Here is a 22,922-nt window from a genome sequence, read left to right as displayed (position 1 = left end):
TAGCCTCAAAGCCACAGTGGGTGACGAGGGAGATAGATGTCTGTGTGCTGCCCGGGGCCTGGGATGTGTCACCGCTGCCCGTGGCACCGAGGGACCCCCCCCGCCCCCCCACGTCCCAGTACAGGCCTGGAGCCACCACCCCAACGTCCAGGCTGGCGGCCTCTGGTCGCTGCAAAGGTGGAGGGCAGCGAGAGGCAGGTGGTTTCTGGTTCCAGGAGACTGGCTGTGCAGTATAAGCCCTCAACTCTGTGACCCAGCGTGTCCCAAAGTGACCCCCAGGCGCCCCCAGGGACCAACAGGGCTCACTGCTTCCCAGGCCGAGGAATGCTGTGCTTTGAAAGCGTTTTCTGATCTTTCATCATCATTGCTATTATTACTAGGCTTTAATCTTTGGGACAGTCTCGGACTCACAGAAAAGCTGTGGGGACGGCACAGAGCCTGGTCACACCCAGGCCCCTCGAGGGTTTGGCTTCTCTGCCACCGCTGACGGCCGGCCGGGCTGCTGTGTGACTGCTCAGAGGCCCTCAGTCTCCCTGCGGCCCCTCTCTGCCCCAGGACCTGTTGGGATCCCACACGACGTCTCCACAGGCCCTTCCGGCTGAGACCTTGTTTTTACGCTGAGGACGGCTTGGAGGAGAGCTGGTCAGTGATTTCACGGGATGCCCCCTACTGAGGTTTGTCCGGTGCTGCTCTCACGGTCGGGCCGGGTCGTGGGTTTGGGAGGAAGATCAACCTACCACACAAATCAAGCGTCCGTGAAGAATTTTTCGAATTACAAAATTCTTGAATGATGCAGGTTTCTTAGAGAACGAAACTCAGAGAAGAGAATATACCCACGGAATCACACACACACACGTCCATACGTAACGCGTGCGTACGTAGGTTTGCATACGCGCGTTTTAAAAGTAAAACATGCACTTAAAAAAATTAAGACCGTATCACAGCACTGTTTTCTCAGAAACGTCTTTATGGAGATAGAATTCACGATCTGTACAGGGCGCCTAGTTAGAATGTACAATCCAATTGCTTTTGAGAGACCGCACCGTTAACTGTTTCAACACGGTGGTAGGATACACGTAACACAGAATGTGCCATTGGAACCACCGTCCAGTGTGCGATTCGGGGGCGTTCACTACAGTCCCGGTGTCCCTCGGCACCCGGCCCGGTCCCACGGCCGGTCTCTCGGGGCAGCTACCAGCCACGCAGCAGATACCTGGCAATGTGGTTTTTGTTTTTAATTTGCCAGAGAGCGTAAAGATGTCGGTCTCCCGAGCTCATCGGCCACCTGTAATTCCGTCCTTACCAGTCTTCCGATAATCTTTCTGGAACGGTCCCTTGCTTCTCGGCCTGACGGGGCTCTCTGGAACACGGTTCATCAGCCTCTTCCGGCAAAATCCTGCAGACGTGTTTCCAGACTGGGGAGCAGCACGCACATGTCCGTCGCTGCCCCTCTGTGCAACCGGGGCCCCGCTCCCTGTCCCTGGGAAGTAGGTCAGGGTCTCAGTTCCTGGTCTACTTCCAAGGAATGTGAGCTGCTAAGACGGTGAAAACAACTGGAAACCACTGGACAAAAAAAGCACGATCGTTTTCACATCGGTGCGAGAGGGGGCGGGCACTACGGGAGCCGCCCGGCGACTCCGGGGCACCCACCCCAGGCCCACACTCACGGCTTCTTCCTTGAAAGCCGCCTGCCACTTCCACGGTGGCTCCCTGGTCCCCCGACTCCGCTACCAGCAGAATGGGCTTTCTACAGGCAGGTTTTGTCTCTTAGCTGTTTAGAACAGGCTGCCATCGAAGCATGGGGTCCTCTGACAGGGAGTGAGCTCAGGGGTGATTCCTAAGCCTGGTGTCTCTGGACTCCTCATCTGTGTGGTTCCCTAGCAGAGAAGCCTTTTCAGTTTTCTACACAAGCCATCATAAATTCGGTGGCTTAAAATCATAGACATTGACTCTCTGACGGTCCCGGAACCATTAGTCCCAACACCCAGGCGTGGGCAGGGCTGGATTCCCTCGGGACCCCAGGGAGCCCCGTCTCTTCCCTTTCCCGGCTCCCGGAGGCACCGTGTCCTGGGCCGGTGGCCCCTCCTCATCCTCGTGGCCAGCGGCTCGGGGTCGGGGTCTGCCCATCTCTCTGCCTCCCTCTTCGTGAGGACCTCGTGAGGACGCCGGGCCCCCCGGGCACCCAGGGTCACCTCACCCCCACTTCGGGGCCTTGACTTGCTCCCACCTGCAAAGTCCTTCTGCCGTGTGAGGCGGCACGTCCCAGGCTCTGACACCAGGATGGGGGCGTCTCTGGGATTGTGTTCTAAGCCCACTCAGTGAAATGGGAACATTGTCTTTCCCTCTGGGCTCTCAGGACAGATCTCACGTGCCCAAGACAAGCTGTATACACAGGTTTGAATGAGCCGGTGGCCAGGAGGGTCCGGGGAAGGCTTGGAGTGGCCGGGGGCAGATACAGAGAACCCCTCCAGCCCTAGGCCTCCTCCAGGGGCCCACACAGAGGCCTGAGTTGCCTCGGAGGTGGGGGTCTAGCTCGGTCTCAGGCACCACAGATGAGGCATCGTGAGAACAGATCGGCAGCAAAGCCACTCCTGGACCCAGGTCACGTAGGCTCCCAGGCTCTGGAAAACCTGCTGATAGAAAAGCTACATCCACGCGTGCCCGAGTGGGGGGACCAGGCAGCCGCTGCGGAGGTGCCGAGCGGCCGTTTAAGGAGGAAGCCGCGAGCACAGGGTTAGGGCCGGTGATTGAGGACCCCCGGGCTCAGTACTCTCCCCTCTCTTGGTCCCGTGTGTGCGTTTCGGGCTCTTCGGGGACTACCAGGTCACCGGGCTGCTCTCGCCTCGCTGCCGGCCGGCTGAAGACAGAAGCAGGCTTCTGAGGGGTGAGAATCTGTCACCGCTGCACACAAAGCCAGCGGCAGAGGCACCCGGAAGGAGGGCCAAGCTCCCGGCAGGCGCCCTCAAACCGCACAGTGGAAGGCGAGGGCCGGTCATCTAGACCCAGGATGCGAGGATGGGCACTGGAACGCTTGTCCGGCCAACGGGAAGGAGTGGGCAGGGCATCCAGCAAGCGGCGTGGAGATCCTGAGATGCCCACATCCCACGCGTGAGAAATCACATGGGCACACAGAGCTGCGAGGAAAGCGGGGCCTCCAGCCATGTGCCCCGGGAGAAGGGAAGAGAACGCTTGGGGACACGGCAGCCTGCGTTGGTATGAACTGTGTATGTATTTGTGTCCTTAGAGTCTGGGTTTTGTTATGGGTTGTGCTGTGTCCTCCCCCCCCCCCCCCCCGATCCGTATGTTGAAGTCCTGACCCTCAGACCTCAGAAGGGGACCTTATCTGGGAATAGGGTTGCTGCAGGTATAGTTAGTTGGGGTGAGGTCATGCTGGAGTAGGGTGGGCCCTAAAGCAATGACTGGCGTCCTTCTAAAAAGGGGACGTTGGGACTCACTAGCAGGGAGAAGCCCCGCGAAGAGGGGGCCGAGATGGGGTGATGCTTCTACAGGCCAAGGGACGCCAAGATTGCAGTGATCCCCCCAGTGATGCTGGGAGAGCCTGAGGCAGATTCTCCGTCAGCAGGAACAGCCCTGTGACACCTTCTTCTTGGACTTGTGGCTCCAGAGCCGGGAGAGGATAAATGACCGCCATTTGGGCCGCCAGGTCAGTGGTGGTTCGTTACAGCTGCCCCAGGTAACCAACACAGGTGTCTATTTTTATGAGTAATAAGTTACTCGTAGGGAGGCTGGGTGGAGGGGCGCCTGGGTGGCTCAGACGGTTAAGCCTCCGACTTCAGCTCAGGTCATGAGCTCACAGCTTGTGGGTTCGAGCCCCGCGTCGGGCTCTGTGCCGACAGCTTGGAGCCTGGAGCTGCTTCGGATCCTGTGTCTCCCTCTCTCTCTGCCCCTAACCCACTCACATCCTGTCTCTCTCTCTCTCTCTCAAAAATATATAAACCTTAAACAAATTAAAAACGTAATAAACTACTTGTAGAAGTAAGACCTGCTCCTCGTCCACGTTCAGACTCTCAGCAAGCAAACCACTAAACGGCTGGGGGGGGGGGCAGCAGCGCACGGAGGCGGCTGGGACCGGTGCTCGGGTGCGTCAGGGAGTGTGGCCCCGAGGACGCCGCTGCACAGAGCCCCCCTCCCCCTCCCCCACGCCCCCACCTCTCGCCGGGTCTTGTCAGGGCTCTCTGCAGTGTGGGCAGAAGGCCCTTCTCCATAGGAGCTGACCGAAGAACGTTCTGGGAGACCAACCCTGGGAGGCAGTGATCCACCAGCGGACACCTCGTGACAGGGAAAAGGCCGCCCAGCCCTTCGGTTGTGCTGGGGGAAAGCCACGCGGTGGCCTCGGGTTCCCCAGGCGGAGAACCGCGCGCGGCTCCGAGACCCCGGGCCTCCCTTGGGGTTGCTCTGAGGTCGATGCCCGCCTCCCCTGCAGGGGTGGCCCTGGCCTCCCCGTTCGTTTCCCCCAGGTCTTCCCTCTCGTCCCTGTCCTCGCGTGTCTCAAACCGTTTCTCAAGGCCACGTTCACTTCTCTCGCTGCTCTGCGGTGAATGCTGAGTTTCGGAGAGCTGTCCCACGGACAGTAAAACCGCGAAGACGGCACGGAGAGCTCTCGTGGTCCCCCCCGCCGGTTCCCCGCGCTCCTGACACCTGGCCTCGGTGTGGTACGTTTGTCACAAGTAGCGAATCGATGTCGGTACTGCATTCCTGACTCAAGTCCACACTCTGTCCAGACTTCCTGTTTCCTGTCATGTCCTTCTCTGTCCCAGGCCCTCTCCACCCCGGGATCGCACGTGACATCAGGTGTCACATCTCTGTTGGCCCCTCTGGGCTGAGACCGTTTCTCAGACTCGTTTCGGCGCCCTGGGCGGTGGCGTTTTGTAGGACGCCGCTCTGCCGGGGCTCGGCTCGTGTTCCCACGGTTAGACCGGGGTGGCCGTTTCGGGCAGGACCCCCTGGCCCACCCCCGTTTCTGTGGGTGGTTCCGCGAACTCCTCGGGGGACGCGAGTTGCCCTCCTGGACCGAGGCCAGGACGAACCCCGCGCTTCTCGCATACTTCCCCGTGCTGATACCCGAGGCGCTTTGGTTTCCTAGAGTTATTCAGTGTTGGAGTTTTGTGTTTTACTCATATTTATGACCTTTAAAAATTGAAGGATACTGCCTGTGTCTGTAATCCTCACTGAAATGTCTACTTTGCCCTGGTTTTCAACTTCAAATAAAAGGAATCACACTCTGAAAAAACAAAGGAAAACCTCAGATCCCAGAGCCTGAAAACAAAAAGTAACATCTCTGTGTCCTTAAAAAATACTCAAACGTTCTGGTCATTCGTATATATACTTTGAAATGTATGCCCTGTCTGGAATTTCAGAAGTAAATACTTTTAATAGCTGGTGGCTTTTCTCTAGGACCATTTTAGAATACACTGTATGGGTTTTTTTAGCTGAAAAAGACAGGACATCAGCTGAGACCCTTTGGTGGAGACCCGCCCACGGCAGCGGTGCTCACTGGGCAGTCCCGCCCCAGGGACAGCAGGTGGCGTCTGGGACGGCTGTGGTCATCAGGACCACTGAGGGGTGGGGGAGCCGGCGATGCCCAGATGCCCTGATGGCAGCACTGCCGAGGGGGGAGACCCTGCCCCACTGACGGAGTGTCCTGCGTGTGTCCGCGCCCAGATTTCCCTTTTATAAAAATACTATCATTGGAATGGGGACCGTCCACGCTCCAGGGTGACGTCACCTGAACTAATTACATCTGCGTGGCCCTATTCCTAAATAAAGTTCTGTTCCGAAGTCTCGGACTCCAGCCTGTGAGCTCGGAGGTCACGGCTGGAGCCCCTGCGCTGTGCACGTTTGACCCCCTGCCTCTGTGCTGTCAAGTCAAGCACCGTGTCGGGGTCCCTCAGGGTCCAGGCCTGTCCTCCCTGTGCGTCTCTGTGTGGGGACCACCTGCTTTGGGAGGAGGGGACGGCACTTAGAAGCTTCCTTTCAACTCACTACCTCCAACCTGCAACTGCACCGTTTAAGGAGCCGGGACGGACCCTGATCCCAGAAGGCACAGTCCTGCCGTGGCCCCGCACAGGCCTCGTGCCTGCTGCCTGTCCCCCAGGTACCGAGACTGCGTCCTGACAGACAGGCGCCCTGAACGCCGCCCTTCCCTGATGCTTTGCACCTCCAGGCCCCCCAAAAGAGCATGGGGTGTGGCAGCTGTGGGACCCACCGGCTCCGGGGTGCTGCGAGCACAGGGGGACTTCACTGCAAGCCACGGCCCCTCTCAGCTGTTGCCTCCTTTCACCCGGGGGACTGTGGGTTCCATCGAGTCTGCATCTCAGAACAAACAGCGTTTTCCTGATGCTTCCGGAACCTTTGGTTCTCCAGTGGAATATTAACACCCTCCTTCTTTCTAACAAGGACACAGGGAGTCTGTCTCCCGTGTAGGGGGCTCTGGCCTCGACATGGGTTTGCAGAAACACAACATTCTGTGGAGTTTTTATTTATTTTTAGCTTATTTTTTTAGTAATCTCCACACCCAACGTGGGGCTCAAACTCACGACCCTGAGCCCAAGAGTCACGTGCTCCTCCGAATGAGCCGGCCAGGCGCCCCTGGAGTTACGGTTTTTAAAACATTTTATTGATCAGTTTCACGTTCGGAGAATGAAATTTTGGATGCTAAGGGGACCGATGCTTCCTGACCACGTGTTTCACTTCATTTTCGGAAGACTGTAAGTGAGTTCATCTGGTTCTTTATTTAGAAGAATTAAAAAGCCTAAATACACTACAGTTCGCCTCCTAAGCTGACCCACAGGCTGTGGCAAATACGAAATACAAGTCAACTAAAACAGACGCTTGCGTTTTTGATTTCCTGCCCAGATCCGTGATGGAAGTGTCCCGTGCACAGGACAGCAGCACATAAGAAATAGAGCCCAAGTCTCAATCCTGCCCCTGGGGAGGGGGTAGTGTGTTTCACTGTTCCATGGGGACAGAGTCTCAGTCTGGGGAGACGGAAAGTTGAGGAGATGGAGGGTGGGGGTGGCTGCACGACAGTATGCTCAAGGCCACTGAGGTGTGCACTGAAAAATGGTTAAAATGGCCATTTTATGTCCAACGTATTTGACCGCAATTTTAAAAACCTGCCCCTGGGTGAGAATCAGGGTAGAAACACACGCGGCCCCTTGGAGTCGGCCGGCTCTGAAAGCGCGCCCGCCTGGGGAGAAGGGCGCACCGTCGGTGCAATCGGGTGCAGACAGTTGCAAAAGCAGGGGACAAACCTGCATCCGGACTTGATTCCTAGCCCGGTGCAGCCTTCGGGGGGGGGGGGGGGGGGGGTGCAAACCCGGCTTCGATGCGCGGTCAGTGCTTTCGGGGTTCCTTCACCAATCTGCCAGGCATCAGTGGGAGCCAAGGTTCTTCGGGATTTAGGAAGGCAGAGTCCCCTTGGGGGATGACAGGCACAGCCCCCCGACTCTAGACAATGACGTTGCAAGAGCGGTGGGCGCAGCGTAACCTACAAATCACTAAGCTGTGCACCTGAGACTAATGTCACGTCGGGTGTCAGCTCTCCTTCAGTTAAAACAAAAGGCAAATTCCTTATTTCCACTCGGTGTCTCGGGTGGAAATGAAACAGGGTGGGGTGACCCTGAGAAATCTGGGTTCCGGGTACCAGGGGGAGCACTCGTATGGGCGCGGGCGGGGACCGGAAGGGGTGGGGAGTGGGGGCTGGTGGCTGTGTGAGCGTCTGGGAACGATGTGAGACAATACGAGGGAGGACCTTGAAGAAAACAAACAAAAGCAGCCGTAGATTACACGTCTGGCGGAAGAAGGAGGAAACAGAAAGGAGGAAGGAAACAAATCTCCCCAGAGGCGCTTGTTCGAAACGCAGATGACAGTGTGCAGCGTGCCCTGAAATGCCTGATAGTCGAAATGAAAGGCTTTTTGAAAAAAATCAAAGGCAGACAGGATGGGAACTCAACGGGGCCTAATCCTTGACTCTTTGTTGAAGAGACTCGCCCTGTCCCGGTCCGGGAACGCAGGTGTCGCCGTGGTGTGGAGGCTGAAGCCACTGGAGAACCACTGAAGGGGGCGGCAGAGCGGTCGCGTTCCTGACAGGGTGTCTGTCACCCTCTGACCCCACCGCTGGACACGCCAGGAAACATCCCAGATGGCATGGGAAATGCGTGACGTGCAGGCACGGACTTGAAATTGTTTCTTAGTGTCGTACAACGCGCACGACATCCACATCCTAACCATGTCTAAGCGCCCAGCTCAGCGGCACCAGGCACACTCACAGTGTCCTCCGGCCGCCCCCACCGCCCGTCTCCAGAACTTTCCTCCTCCCCAGACTGACCCTGCCCCCATGAAGCACGGACTCTCCGCCCCTGCCCCGGCCCTGGCTCCCGCCATCTATTCTCTGGCTCTGTGGACGGGACTCCTCTGGGGACCCCCCGTGAGTGGGGTCACGCGGGACGTGCCCTTCTGTGGCTGGCTCCTGTCACTGCGCACGGTGTCCTCCGGGTCCTTCCTCCCCGAGGGTGGGTCACATTCCAGTGTGTGCACGGACACATCGTGTTTACCTCTCCTTTGTCGACGGACACCTGGGTTGATGTCAACTCCTGTCTCCCGTAGATAGGGCTGCTGTGAACACGGGTGTGCAGACGTCTCGTCGATACTTCAGCGCTTTCCGCGTCTCTGGGTAGATGCCCGGAGTGGGACTGCTGGGTCACGTGGTCACCCTATTTTTAACTTTTTGAGGAGCTGCCATGCTATTTTCCACAGCAGCTGCGCCTTTGCCCCCACGCCTGAGCTCAGCCAGCAGCCAGGGCCAGCGGAGGGTAGGTCCCCGGCCCGGCTCCCGGCGCGGGGGTCCCTGCGGTGGCTGGGGCACACGAGCGCGCCGGTGTCGGTCACCCGAGGCCGCGACTCTATCGGTCTGCCCGGCCAGCCGTAGGAAATACCACAGATGGGGGACTTAGGCGTTCATTGTCTCCCGGCTCTGGAGACCAGAAGTCTGAGACCGAGGTGTTGGCGGGGCCGGTTTCTGCGTTGTCTAGGGTGTCAAGGGTTTCTGTGTTGCCAAGGGTGTCTCTTGATGGGACGGGGGCGGTGAAAGGGTCCCCTGGGGCAGAACGGAGGAGACAGAACGGACGCGAACTGGGAGCGGGCAGGGCGGCAGAGGAGAGGCGGCGGCGGGTGCGGGCGATTTTAAAGCGGGAAGCAAAGGAGGTGTGGCACCGCATCCATTTTCCCCCTTTGTGGTAGCTGCCTGGCTGCAGGCAGCCCACCGGTCGGTTAGGACCTATGTATGCATTTTCGGGGCGAGCCCCCCGAAGGGCCGCTCAGGATTCAGCCGGGTGGTCCGGCGGCCCTTTGTACGTCCCGTTGCTCGAGCCTGTTTGCCTCAAAGCGGCCTCGACGGTTTCTCCTGAGGCCTCTCCCCTTGGCGCGTAGACAGCCATCTTCTGCCCGCGTCCTCACGTGGCCTCCCCCGTGTCCCAACGCCCTCCTCTTATAAGGACGCCAGCCATGTCGGGTTAGGGCCCACCTCTGCAACCTCCCAGCAGCCGCTGAGACAAGTTAGCCACACGCACACTGGGCGCTAAAAACATAAATCCATTCTCTCAGTTCCAGAGGTCAGAAGTCCCCTGTCATTCTCACTGGGTCAAAAGCACAGGTCCCATCAAAATCCTTGATCGCATCTAAACTATTCCTCTTCCGCTACACATTTCACAGGCTCCAGGAATTAGGACGCGGGTATCTTCTGGTGGCCGAGTTAGTTTACCACACCACCCCCGAGATCACTGCTCAGCCACGAACAGCAATGGAGCGCTAATACACGTCCTGTGGATGGCCCCTGGACACACTCAGGGAGGGGACCAGACGCGAGAGGCCACCGGGTGTGTGATTCCACGTGAGCGCAATGTCCGGAACAGACTCGTCCACAGACAGGAAGGGGGCCTGTGGGTGCTGGGGGCTGGGGAAGGGGTGGTGATGGATGCTAATGGAGACAGGGACTCTTTTGGGGGTGATGGAATGTTCTAGAACTAGACAGAGGTAGTGGTTACACAACATAGCGAATAATACCACTGAACTGAACGCTTTAAGTGGGTGAGCTGTGTTATATGTGAATTTTATCAGCATAAACCCACTTAACATTTGTTCAAATTGCAATAAAGTTAGTTGTAAGTGTTTGATTAAAAAAAAACAACGAGCAGCTGGGGCACCTGGCTCAAAGCTCAGAGCCTGGAGCCTGCTTCAGATTCTGTGTCTCCCTCTCTCTCTCTCTGCCCCTTGCCCACTCATGCTCTCTCTCTCTCAAAAATGAACATTAAAGTATACATATATGGGAATGCAAGCTGGTGCAGCCACTCTGGAAAACAGTATGGAGGTTCCTCAAAAAATTAAAAATAGAACCACCTTACAACCCAGCAATTGCACTACAAGGCATTTACCCAAGGGATCCAGGTGTGCTGTTTTGAAGGGACACATGCACCCCATGTTTATAGCAGCACTATCGACAATAGCCAAAGGATGGAAAGAGCCCAAATGTCCATCGATGGATGAATGGATAAAGAAGATGTGTAACACACACACACACACACACACACACACACACACACACACAATGGAGTATTACTCGGCAATCAAAAAGAATGAAATCTTGCCATTTGCAACTACGTGGATGGAACTGGAGGGTATTATGCTAAGTGACATTTGTCAGTCAGAGAAAGACAAAAATCACAAATTCACTCATATGAGGACGTTAAGAGAAAAACAGATGAACATAAGGGAAGGGAAACAAAAATAATATAAACACAGGGAGGGGGACAAAACAGAAGAGACTCATAAATATGGAGAACAAACTGAGGGTTCTTGGAGGGGTTGTGGGAGGGGGGATGGGCTAAATGGGGAAGGGGCACCAAGGAATCTACTCTTTTTTTTTTTAATTTTTTTTTTCAACGTTTTTAATTTATTTTTGGGACAGAGAGAGACAAAGCATGAACGGGGCAGGGGCAGAGAGAGAGGGAGACACAGAATCGGAAACAGGCTCCAGGCTCCGAGCCATCAGCCCAGAGCCTGACGCGGGGCTCGAACTCACGGACCGCGAGATCGTGACCTGGCTGAAGTCAGACACTCAACCGACTGCGCCACCCAGGCGCCCCCCAAGGAATCTACTCTTGAAATCATTGTTGCACTATATGCTAACTAATTTGGATGTAAATTAAAAAAAAAAAAAAAAAGACTTGATGAAAGGGAGGACCTGGAATAAGTGAGAAATTGAGATAAATTTCTTGGTGCAAATTCAGCGTAGGAATATAGTAACATTCATAAAGAATGTTTTAGCGTTTACAAATGTGTTATCTTTACTATTCCTTACGTGTGTGCAGAATAAATCCCTCCCCCGGCAAAATAAAGAAAATAAATAAATAAAATAAAATACATATACACATGCATCTCAGGGGCGCCTAGGTGGCTCGGTTGGCTGAACGCCTGACTCCTGATTTCGGCTGAGGTCACTCATGATCCCAGGATCGTGGGATCAAGCCCTGTGTCATGCTTGGCAGTGAGCATGAAGCCTGGTTGAGATTCTCTCTCTCTCTCTCTCTCTCTCTCTCTCTCTCTCTCTCTCTCTCTCCACCTCTGCCCCTCTCCCCCACTCTCTCCCTCTAAAATAAAAAAAAATATATACATATACGTATATATACACACACATGTATATATCCGGATCTATCTCATAACCGATTTTCCTCAGTCTCTGGAGGCTTGTGTGACACACTCGCACACTGTTGAAAGCTCCCTGTTAAATGAGACAGAACTGGCACCACCAAGGGTTCTCGCAGAAACAGTCAAATCCACGTAATGTTCCTAGAAGTTCCATTTGCCCCTTTGGAGAAAAGTCTACACAAGTCCAATTGATAAATAGGGTTGCCAGATTTACCAAATAAAAATACAGAACACCCAGTTACCTATGAAATTTACATATGTGACAAGTATTTTTTTAGGATGCAATAAAGAGGGACTCAGACTAAATCAGTAGCTGTACGTTAATCCTGCATCTAACGTGTACTATGTATAATTTGCATGTAACGTGTACCTAGCGATTTAATCCCCTATTTTTCCTGGCAACGCTGACCAAAAGAGGTATGGTGAGGAACTTGGTAAGTGTGATGTTTTTATGGGTTGAACGTGTCTCCCAAAAGTCACGTTGAAGTCCTAACCCTCAGGAACCCATGAATGGGGCCTTATTTGGAAAGAAGGTCTTTGCAGATGTAATTAGTTTTCTTTTTAAAAATTTTTAATGTTTATTTATTTTGAAAAAAAAAATTTAATGTTTATTTTCGACAGAGACAGAGAGACAGAGCACGAGCGGGGGAGGGGCCGAGAGAGAGGGAGACACAGAATCCGAAGCAGGCTCCAGTCCCCGAGCTGTCAGCAGAGAGCCTGACGCGGGGCTCGAACTCACAGACCGCGAGATCATGACCTGAGCCAAAGTCGGACGCTCAAATGACTGAGCCACCCAGGCGCCCCTTATTTATTTATTTTGAGGGAGAGAGAGAGAGGCAGAGAGGGAATCCCAAGCAGGCCCCACAGTGTCAGCGCAGAGCCTGATTCGGGGCTCAAACCCATGAACCACAAGGCCACGACCCGAGCAGAAACCAAGAGTCGGGGCCGAAACCAAGAGCTCAACCGACTGAGCCACGCAGGCATCCCAAGACGAAATTAGTTCAGATGAGGTCTCAGTGGGTGAGAGACCTAAGTCCACTGAGCGGTGTGCTTGTAAGATGAAGGGAACGTGGACACGGACACAGAGAAAAGACAGCACCTATAAGCCAAGAGACACCAGGGGACACCGGAGCCACTGAGCGGCTGGAAGAGGCAGGAAGGTTCCTCCCTAGGGGCCTCCAGGAGGAGCATGGCCCTGCCACACCTTCCTTTTGGGTTTTTGGCTTCTCTGACCAGGAGATGCTCAATTTCTGCTTGAGGTGTTTTGTCACCACGGTCCTAGAAAAGTAATACGGCCATGATCTACATCCTGTGCAGAAACCCAGGCCCAGGGCCTCAAGCTGTCCCGTTAGTATTTCCTCTCCATGTGCTAATCCCGTGCACATCCCAAAGGACAGTCCCTGTGGATGACACCATGTACGACCCCTGTGAGAACTAACCTCATACGTGCTAAATGCAAACAGCAGGGTCCCGAGGCGGACAGGTTTGGGTTCTCAGAAAGCCATGTTTGGGGGGAAAGATCAACTAAGCTGTTCACCAAAATCAGCTTCCGAATGCCAGGAGACGGTGGAGAGAGAAAGATGGGGCTCTCCTCTCCTCCCGCGGTGGCCTGCGCCCAAAGAGAAGTCCTGATGAACAGGTGGAAGTTCTCGAGAAGGCGGCTGTCCGAAGGGCTGTCTTTTCGTTGGTTTTTTCACGTGCCAGGCAGTGAGCCCGCACTGGGTGCAGGGCCCAGGCTTGTCCTCAGGACACCGAGGGAGCAGGCTGAACAATTTGAGGCTACCTCTAGGAATGATGGCAGGAATGCAATTAGTCTATGGCCACAGGCCTCATCCAGAGTGATCCTGCCTCTAGGGAACACCGGGCAATGTCTGAGGACATCTGTGGTTGACGCAACTGGGGTGATCCCGACATCGAGCGGGTGGGGGCTAGGGACGCTGCTCAACCCCGCATGATACCCAAGGAGGCCCCAATGGCAGCGCTGAAGAGGCCGTACACCTTCTTCCTGCCCGTCAGCAAAGCCACCGATAAGCCCTGAAGGCCAAGTCGGGAGCCTGGGCCCCCAGGAGCTGACGGTGGGGCAGCGTGCTGGGAAGGGAGGTCCACAAGGTGTGGCACACACGGGTAGTTAGCAGTGCTACGCGCCCCACCGGGGCCAGCGGGAGCCGGTCCCGAGCAGGGAAGGGCTAGCACGATGTAGATGATCTTCAGATACAGCAGAACCTTGGATTGCGAGTAACTTGTTCTGCAAGGGTTCTGCATGACAAGGGAACGTTTCTAACAAACTTTAACTTCATAAACGAGCGATGTCTTGCAATACGAGTAATACGTGACCTTGAACATCACATGATCACAACTGAGCCAATAGTTCTTGAAATTCGTTTTGATATGCAAGTGCTTTTGACGATAAGCACGTCCCTGGAACGAATCACGACTGCAAACCAAGGTTTTACTGGCATTTTACTTTTTGGGGCGCCTGGGTGGCTCAGTTGGTCAAGCATCTGACTCTTGATTTTGGCTCAGGTCATGATCTCAGGTTCATGGAGTAGAGCCCTGAGTTGGGCTCTGTGCTGACAGCATGGAACCTGTTTGGGATTCTCCCGGCCCCCCCCCCCCCTCTCTCTCTCTCTCCCCCTCCCTCCCTCCCTCCAAATAAGTAAACGTTAAAATATATATATTTTTTACTTTTTTGGTCACCTTTTTCAAAAAAACAGAAGTAACGCAGGCCCAAGGTAAGCAGACAAAGCTCAGGAACGTGACAGAGTCCCATCCACCCCCTCCTCCAGGACTGCCCTGCACCCACCGACCGGCCTGCGTCAGCACAACGTGTGGCCGGGTCAAGTCTATGGGCCTTGGTTCTCCGAGGAGCGTGAAGGCACGTTAGGGTTTTGTTGGTCTAAACCGTAGCTTGGGTCTCCTCCGGCTCCTTGCGCGCGTCAACATTCACCTCTCCGACGGACCTGGCCGCACGCTGACGGCGGCTGGCTGGCAGGCTTGCCCTCTGCTTGAGCGGAGCAGGACCAGTTCAGGGAGGGTCTGGCCAACTGCTGGTATAAGGCACAGGGGCCCCCGAAAGGGATGTTGGCAGTTGCCATGGCGTCCATCTGCTCTGCCTTTGTTTCCCAGCCACGTCCATGTCCCGAGACCTCTGGTGGGGCCCCTGCCCTCACAGCCCCTCACCCTCTCCTCCAGAACAGCGGCCATTCCCTCACGCTGAGGACCTTAGTGGCTTCTCCGTGAGCCCATTCGCCTCACGTCCTAAGGGCCTCCCGACCGTTCCCCAGGACCAATTAAGGTATTTCCCTAAACAAGCCCACTCGTGTGTCTAAAATGTGTTCTGGTGCCCGCTGGTAAAACTAATTTTTCCTCATCCTGTACAATACAGTCGTGAATGACACGCCATCTCCCACTGGCGGGAGGTCAGTGTCTGGGGAAGACAAGTACGTAGACAAAAAATTACGTTACGGTGACAATCAGCGACGCTATGCCCCGTAATGGCCGCCGTAACAAACCCCCTGCAGCTCAGCGTCCGTGAACAACAAAGGCTCATTTGCTCCCATGCACTACAGGGACTGGGTTAAACGGTCTTCCCCCCATTTTCACATCCACCAGGAACCTCAGAATTTGACGGAAGTTCGGTCTTTGCCGACGGTGAAGATGAGATTGTAATGGATCGGGATGGGCCCCGAATCCAATGACTGGTGCCCTTAGAAGGAGCAGGGACACACAGCAGGGAAGGAGCCCGTGCGAAGACACAGGCAGAGAGAGGAGGGATGTGTCCACAAACCAAGGACCGCCGGAGCCCCCAGAAGCTGGGAGGCAGATGTGGGACAGATGCTGCCTCAGGGCCCCAGAAGGAACCCATCCTGCTGACACCGAGATCTCAGACTTCTCCGGAAGCACGAGACCGTAAGTGTCTCTGGTTTTAAGACACCGGGTTACAATGCTCTGCTCCGGCAGCCAAAGGGGCTCCCACGCCAGTCGCCCACTACAGTCGGTGGGGCTCGGCTGCACCGGCCGAGGGGGCAGCCAGCCTCAGGAGTAGAACGGGCTCCTGGGGCGGACAGAAAGGGGCGAGGGGACACACGTGTGGCCGCCATGCCTCGCTCACCTTTCATCCGCCAGCACACGTGCCACAGCCGTCTCCGCGCTAAGTGGGGCAGGAAGCTCCGGTCGCCACGTGCCCCAGGCACAGGACACACGGAGACTGCGGCAGCGGCCACCGTGCTTTAGATGCAGACCGGCCGTGGGTCCCCAGGGAGGGTCTCACGAAGGAGCTGGAATTTGAGCCGGGCCTCTGGAGGGCAAGGTGGCGGGGGAGACCACGAGGAGGGCAAGTCAGGGAACGCGGGAACCACAGCGGACAGCGGAACGCCACGTACTTGCCTTCTACCACCACGTAGCAAGTTATCGCGAACTGAGAGGCTGAAAGCAACACTCTTCTGGACGTCTCTGTGGGTCCAGAGTGAGGGAACACGTGGCCCGGCATCCTGCTCAGACCGCCACGGTGGCGAACCTGGCGCGGGCTGGGCCTGTGCTGCCTCTGAGGCGGGGTCCTCTTCCAGGCTCACAAGGCTGATGACAGAATTCTCTTGCTGGCAGGGGAGACACAGAATTCCCTTGCTGGCATCCCTTGTGATGGCCTGCTTCCCCAAGGCCAGAGGAGAGTCTGTGACCTCACGAGGACCCCAGTCCCTCTTCTAAAGGGCTCCCCTGATTAGCTCAGGCCCACCCAGAATAATTTCCTTTTTGATGAACGGAAGGTCACCTGAGCAGGAATCTTCACTCCATCTGGAAAACCCTTTCACCTTCGCCATATGTCACACTGTCATAGACACGACACCCGTCACATCGCAGGTTCTACTCACACTCAAGGACAGGGGATTCCACGAGGTCGTGAGCCACTGGGGACCATCTCAGCATTCTGCCTGCCACGTCATCAAACACACAGCGTAGGTGAGAGACGGGGCCGGGAACGGCCCACAGGACGCAGGCAGGAGAAGAGCTGGAGATGTGCTGGTGCCACCTGAGGTCTCAGCAAGAGAGACGTAGGACGTGCGGGTGCCCTTGTCTTCGCGGTTTATTCTCAGTGCCCCAGAATCACAGCACCCGCCTTCCCCCTATTTTCCATGCTATGGGGGTAAGCGTCCTGAGTAACAGAGACTCTGCTCTGGTCTAGGGAGGGCTTCCTGGCCCGGTCCACGGGGAAGCCCCGCAGGGAGGCATCTGCCCACTGAATCACCTACTTACTCTGTCACTCGATCATCATTTCTTCTGGACCCCACCCGAGGCTCCATGCACCACAGACACTGGAAGGAAGGTCCCTGCTTCTCCCCCAGGCTGGGTGGGGAACAGACAAAGCCCCCCTTCCCTACCACTGCGACTACAGGGAAAGGCAGTGGATATTAGGGGAGATAATGCGGTCTCCTCTACTCACAATGGGTAAACTGAGACACAGGCGACGTGCCCCAGGAGCATGACCCAAATACTTAGGTCTCCTGTCCACCCCACAGCACCTGCCTCCTTGAAATTAACCCTTCTGTGCTCACCAGGACCCTAGGTGTGGGGTGCCAGGCACCACGTAAAACACTCACAGGCAAGGGCCCTCTCAACCACCCATGGAGTAAGGTGTGGACAGGTTCTGCTGGCAAGGTTTGCTAGTTGTCCCCCGATGTCCCTTCTCCTCCAAGTAGGGGAGCCTCACTTGTGACTGTGCAAGTGACTCCTAGAGTAAAGACAACTTTCCCAGCCTGTCTGCAGCAGCATGTAGCTGCGTGGGTACGTTTGGGCCCGCGGAGTGTAGGGCAGGCACGGTATGTCCAGTGTTTCGGTCGTGGCCTCCACGCCTCCTTGGTCCCCTGCATGGGACAGATGGGCCCCAAAGATGGTCACACTTTCGTCTTTGGAAACCATGCATATAGGGGATTGAGATTAGGGGCTTTAAAATAGGGAGATTATCTGCTACATGCACAGCATGGAACACAACTCAGACAAAAAGGAAAGAACTCCTGATCCATGTGAGAATTTGAAGGCATCTCTGGACTATTGTGCTGAGTGGGAACACCAGATCTCCAAAAGCTTGGTGCTGTATGGTTGCATCTACAGAGCATTCTCAGGGAATTACAGAGATGGACAGCAGATTTGTGGTACCCAGGGGTGAGGGGTGGCAGTGGGCGGCGGGGGGGGGGGTTGTCTATCAGGGGTAACTGGAGGGTAGCTGCCCTGTATGTTGACTGGGGTGGTGAGTATTTAAGTCTATGCATCATCCGGCTCAGACTTCAACATACCGCTATGTGACATCAATGTTCTGGTTTTGATATTACGTGATAGATACACAAAATATAACCATTGGGGGAAGCAGAGAGAAAGGTACCAGGGACCTCTCTGGACTAATTCTGCAAATTTCCGTGGATGTATAATTATTTTAAAATAATAAATGAGAAAACAAAAAACAGAAAACACTTGGGGCACATGGCTGGCTCAGTCAGACTTTTTTTTTTTTAACGTATATTTATTTTTGAGGGAGAGAGCGAGCGAGCCAAGAAGGGGCAGAGAGAGAGGGAGACACAGAATCTGAAGCAGGCTGCAGGCTCTGAGCTGTCAGCACACAGCCGATGCAGGGCTCGAACCCATGAACCATGAGGTGATGACCTGAGCCGAAGTCTGGTGCTTAACTGACTGAGCCACCCAGGTGCCCCAGTAGAGTGGATTCTTCATCTCAGGGTTGTGAGTTCAAGGTCCATGTTGAATACAGAAATTACTTAAAAATAAAATCTTAGGGGTACCTGGGTGGCTCAGTTGGTTAAGCATCCGACTTCGGCTCAGGTCATGATCTCACGGTTTGTGACTTGAGCCCTGCATTGGGCTCTGTGCTGAGAGCTCAGAGCCTGGAGCCTGCTTTGGGTTCTCTGTCTCCCTCTCCCTCTGCCTCCCCCCCCCCACCCCGCATTCTCTTTCTCTCAAGAATGAATAAAGATTAAAAAAACAAAGTAAAATAAAATCTTAAAAACAAAAACAGGGGTCCCTGGGTGGCTCAGTGAGTTAAGCATCCTACTCCTGATTTCGGCTCAGGTCATGATCTTATGGTTCCTGAGATGGAGTCTGGTGTTGGGCTCAGCACTGTCAGAAGAACCGGCCCGGAATTCTTTTTTTTTTTTAATTTTTTTTTTTTTAATGTTTATTTATTTTTGAGACAGAGAGAGGCAGAGCATGAACAGGGGAGGGTCAGAGAGAGAGAGGGAGGCACAGAATCGGAAACAGGCTCCAGGCTCTGAACTGTCAGCACAGAGCCCGACGCGGGGCTCGAACTCACAGACCGTGAGATTGTGACCTGAGCCGAAGTCGGACGCTTAACCAACTGAGCCACCCAGGCGCCCCCCGGCCCGGAATTCTTTATGCCTCTCTCCCTGCCCTTCCCCCCGTGCATAAAAGCAAATGAGCATGCTCTTTCCTTTCTCTCTCCCTCCCTCCCTCTCTCTCTCTCTCTCTCAAAATAAATAAATTTAAAAAACCAAACCAAAAACCCTCACAGGGCACATCCAAGCCTTGAGGGACTCCCTCTGCTTTCCCTAACCCTTGTTCTTGGCCTTACCAGGCACCATTTAGTTTCTGACAAGCAGGGCTTTCCACCACCACAGGGCCTTTGCTCAATCCCCTAAGCTCTGAAAGCTCTCAGCCCGCAGACCATTTAGAAACCAGGTTTTCAGGCTCAATGCCATTTCCTTGGTCCCTTTGCACCCACTGAACCCTGGCGCCAAACACCATTGTCCCTGTTACTCTCATGGCTCCCTGAACTACTGCTGTATTAGGTCTGTCAGGGTCTGTATGCATGTTACGGTACAAGAGTACAGTCTGGCCTTTGGAGCTAGACTTGTTTCACATCTGAGCTCCGCCTTGGACAAATGACTCAACCTTCTTCTCTTTGGGTTTCCTTGCCTGTAAAATGGGTTGTACTCCTGGGAACCTTGAGTGGCCACGTAAGCAGCCGGTCACCCCTCTGAGTGAGCACGTGGAGAGACCACACGGAGGGGGAAAAGCCCCGAGAGCACATGGGCAGGCTCCAGCTGCCATGCCAGCCGAATGCAAGCCCACGGGTGACCACTGGGGAGAACCGCGGAGGATGCACGCAGCTGAACCCGGGCCAGGCTGCAGAGCTGTGAAGATCCGAAACTGGTTGTTCTGGGTATGAGGCTTTGTGCTGCTTTGTGGCACGGTGAAAACCAAAATGATGGGGCTAATTATTATACTGACATTTTAGGGTTCCTGCGTTAAATACGTTTAATTTAAAACTGCTTTGATGTTTGTGGTCACTACTTTTTTTTTTAATGCTTATTTTTGAGAGAGAGACAGTGTGAGCGGGAGAGGGGCAGAGAGAGTGGGAGACACAGAATCCGAAGCAGGCTCCAAGCTCCAAGCTGTCAGCACAGAGCCCGACGCGGGGCTCGAACCCACCAACCATGAGATCATGACCTAAGCTGAAGTCGGATGCCGAACCGACTGAGCCCCCCAGGCGCCCCTGTTGTTACTACTTTATTACATGTCTCTCCGTCACCCTGTGAGCTTCCTGACTGTTATTTTCCTCACCATCGTATGCCCAGTCCCTGTCACCAAGCAGTCACTCACATACTTGTTTAAAACATAAAAACATAGGGCCGTGGTGGGGGGGGGGGGGTTCAGTTGAGTGTCGGACTCTTGATTTTGGCTCAGGCTGAGACCTCAGGGATTGAGCCTGCTTGGGACTGTGTCGCTCTCTCCCCCCGCCCAACTCCCCCACACGCTCTAATATAAAAATTAAAATTAAAAAACAAAACATATAACCCAAATCCCTGCGACTCACAGCTGCATAAAAGGGTCTGCTTCTAAAGCAGCAGATTTGCCAAGAGAACGTTCTTTAACAAGGTATATCCTTCTTGGAATCACTTAAGGCTTTAATTAAAAACTTTCTCCTACTGGAACCATGTCTCGAACACCTCTCATTCCGCGCGTTCAGAACACAAGGCTAAGCACGTCTCTGCTGCTGGAAACTGAGGGGCCTCGCGAGGTCTTCCCTGGTGTGAATTTGCTGCAGTACACCAGCAGCACGCCGGTCCTGGGGCACATCCGACCAGGTCCTGGGGCACATCCGACCAGGTCCTGGGGGCACATCCGACCAGGTCCTGGGGGCACATCCGACCAGGTCCTGGGGCACATCCGACCTGGTCTTGGGGCACATCCGACCAGGTCTTGGGGCACATCCGACCAGGTCCTGGGGGCACATCTGACCAGGTCTTGGGGCACATCCGACCTGGTCCTGGGGCACATCCGACCAGGTCCTGGGGGCACATCCGACCTGGTCCTGGAGCACATCCGACCAGGTCCTGGGGGCACATCCGACCTGGTCCTGGGGCACATCCGACCAGGTCCTGGGGGCACATCCGACCAGGTCCTGGGGGCACATCCGACCTGGTCCTGGGGCACATCCGACCAGGTCCTGGGGGCACATCCGACCAGGTCCTGGGGCACATCCGACCAGGTCCTGGGGGCACATCCGACCTGGTCTTGGGGGCACATCCGACCAGGTCCTGGGGGCACATCCGACCTGGTCCTGGGGCACATCCGACCAGGTCTTGGGGTACATCCGACCAGGTCCTGGGGGCACATCCGACCAGGTCCTGGGGCACATCCGACCAGGTCCTGGGGGCACATCCGACCTGGTCCTGGGGCACATCCGACCAGGTCCTGGGGGCACATCCGACCTGGTCTTGGAGCACATCTGACCAGGTCCTGGGGGCACATCCGACCTGGTCCTGGGGCACATCCGACCTGGTCCTGGGGCACATCCGACCAGGTCTTGGGGCACATCCGACCAGGTCCTGGGGGCACATCCGACCAGGTCCTGGGGGCACATCCGACCTGGTCCTGGGGCATATCCGACCAGGTCTTGGGGCACATCCGACCAGGTCCTGGGGCACATCCGACCAGGTCCTGGGGGCACATCCGACCTGGTCCTGGGGCCACATCCGACCAGGTCTTGGGGCACATCCGCCCAAGTCTTTGGGTACATCTGCCCGTCCTGGGGGCACATCCGCCCTTCTTGGGGCACATCCGCCCGTCCTGGGGTCACATCCGACCGTATCCTCACGACCAACCCCGGCTGGAGGGTCCGAACCCTCGGAGGGCACAGACGAGAACTTGGTCAAGCTGCCCTCCAGGCCGGCGCCCCATCGCGCTAGCCCGCAGCCCCGACTTCGCACTGCCCGCTAACGCCCGGCGGCCGGCCCACCCGGCGGGACGACCCCTCTCGTCCCCGTGAACGTGACGGGGGGCCGGGAGCGTCCGAAGCTCGCTCGTCAACCAGTAACACGAAACCCAAGATTACGACGCTAAACCACAACGGAGTCCGAATTTCCTAAAACGACTCGACCGCGGTTTCAAAACTGCCTCCGAAGCTACACTCGAGCAGAGGTTCAGTCCATTCGAGCCCCGGTCAGGCTTGGAAAGGGCACGGGGCCCGGAGCCCTAGAGCACGAGCCGCACCCGCCGGCGGGAGCCCGCCGGAAGCGCCTTCCCTCCGCCCGCGGGGCAGCTCCCGGCGGCGCCCAGGGGTCAGCCCCGCCCCCGGGGTCAGCCCGCTACGCCCCGCCCCCCCGGGCGTCCCCTCCCCTCCCCCTCTGCCCCCCCTTCCCGCGATAGCCCCGCCCCCCCCCCCCCCCCCGTCGTCAGCTTTCCCCTCCTCCCTCACCCCCCGCCCCCGACAGCGGCTGGACGTGAGGCGGGGGGCGGCCCCCGGGGTCGTCTTGCTGAGGGTCATGCCTCGCCGAGCGCCGGGGATGAAGCTGCAGAGAAGCGACGCGACCCCGCGGCCCGGCCCACGCGCTGGTACCTGCTTCCCGGGCCGCTCCCGGAGGCTGCGCCGTGGGAACCGCGGCAGCACGTGGCGCCTCAGGAACGTGAAGGTTCTGGGAGGCTCTGGAAGGTTCTCTCGCGCCACGGGAGGCCGCCTTCGACGGGCCGCGCCGCCCGGAGGCGGGTTCACAAAGAGAACTCGGCCGAACCCTCTCACAGGCTCGCGTGCCGGGCCGGCCGCCCTCGCCGCCCGCTACGCGCCCCTCGGCTTCGCGCCCGAGCGCCCTGCAGGCGCCCGTCAGTCACTCTGTCTCTCGTGCGCGCGCGCGCGCGCGCGCGCCCGCCCGCCCCCCCTGACCGCCCAGCTCCTGTCC

The 22,922-nt window shown here is 56.2% G+C and overlaps 1 long non-coding RNA gene across 4 annotated transcripts in view; it reads right to left on the bottom strand.

Annotated features, from left to right (window-relative positions):
- LOC131510895 (uncharacterized) overlaps window positions 1-22,896 on the bottom strand; it is a 32,712-nt gene extending 9,816 nt beyond the window's left edge. For all 4 annotated transcript variants that reach the window (XR_009261232.1, XR_009261234.1, XR_009261235.1 and 1 more), the window contains exon 1: window positions 22,586-22,896. This is a non-coding gene — a long non-coding RNA (uncharacterized LOC131510895). The remainder of the gene's footprint in view (window positions 1-22,585) is intronic.
- Window positions 22,897-22,922: the final 26 nt, after the last annotated feature.

This window comes from Neofelis nebulosa, chromosome 4 (genome assembly GCF_028018385.1).
Source record: "Neofelis nebulosa isolate mNeoNeb1 chromosome 4, mNeoNeb1.pri, whole genome shotgun sequence".
In the NCBI taxonomy this organism is placed as follows: Eukaryota; Metazoa; Chordata; class Mammalia; order Carnivora; family Felidae; genus Neofelis; species Neofelis nebulosa.
The sequence above is the reverse complement of the archived record's forward strand: the minus strand, read 5'-3'. Positions and strand labels throughout refer to the sequence as shown.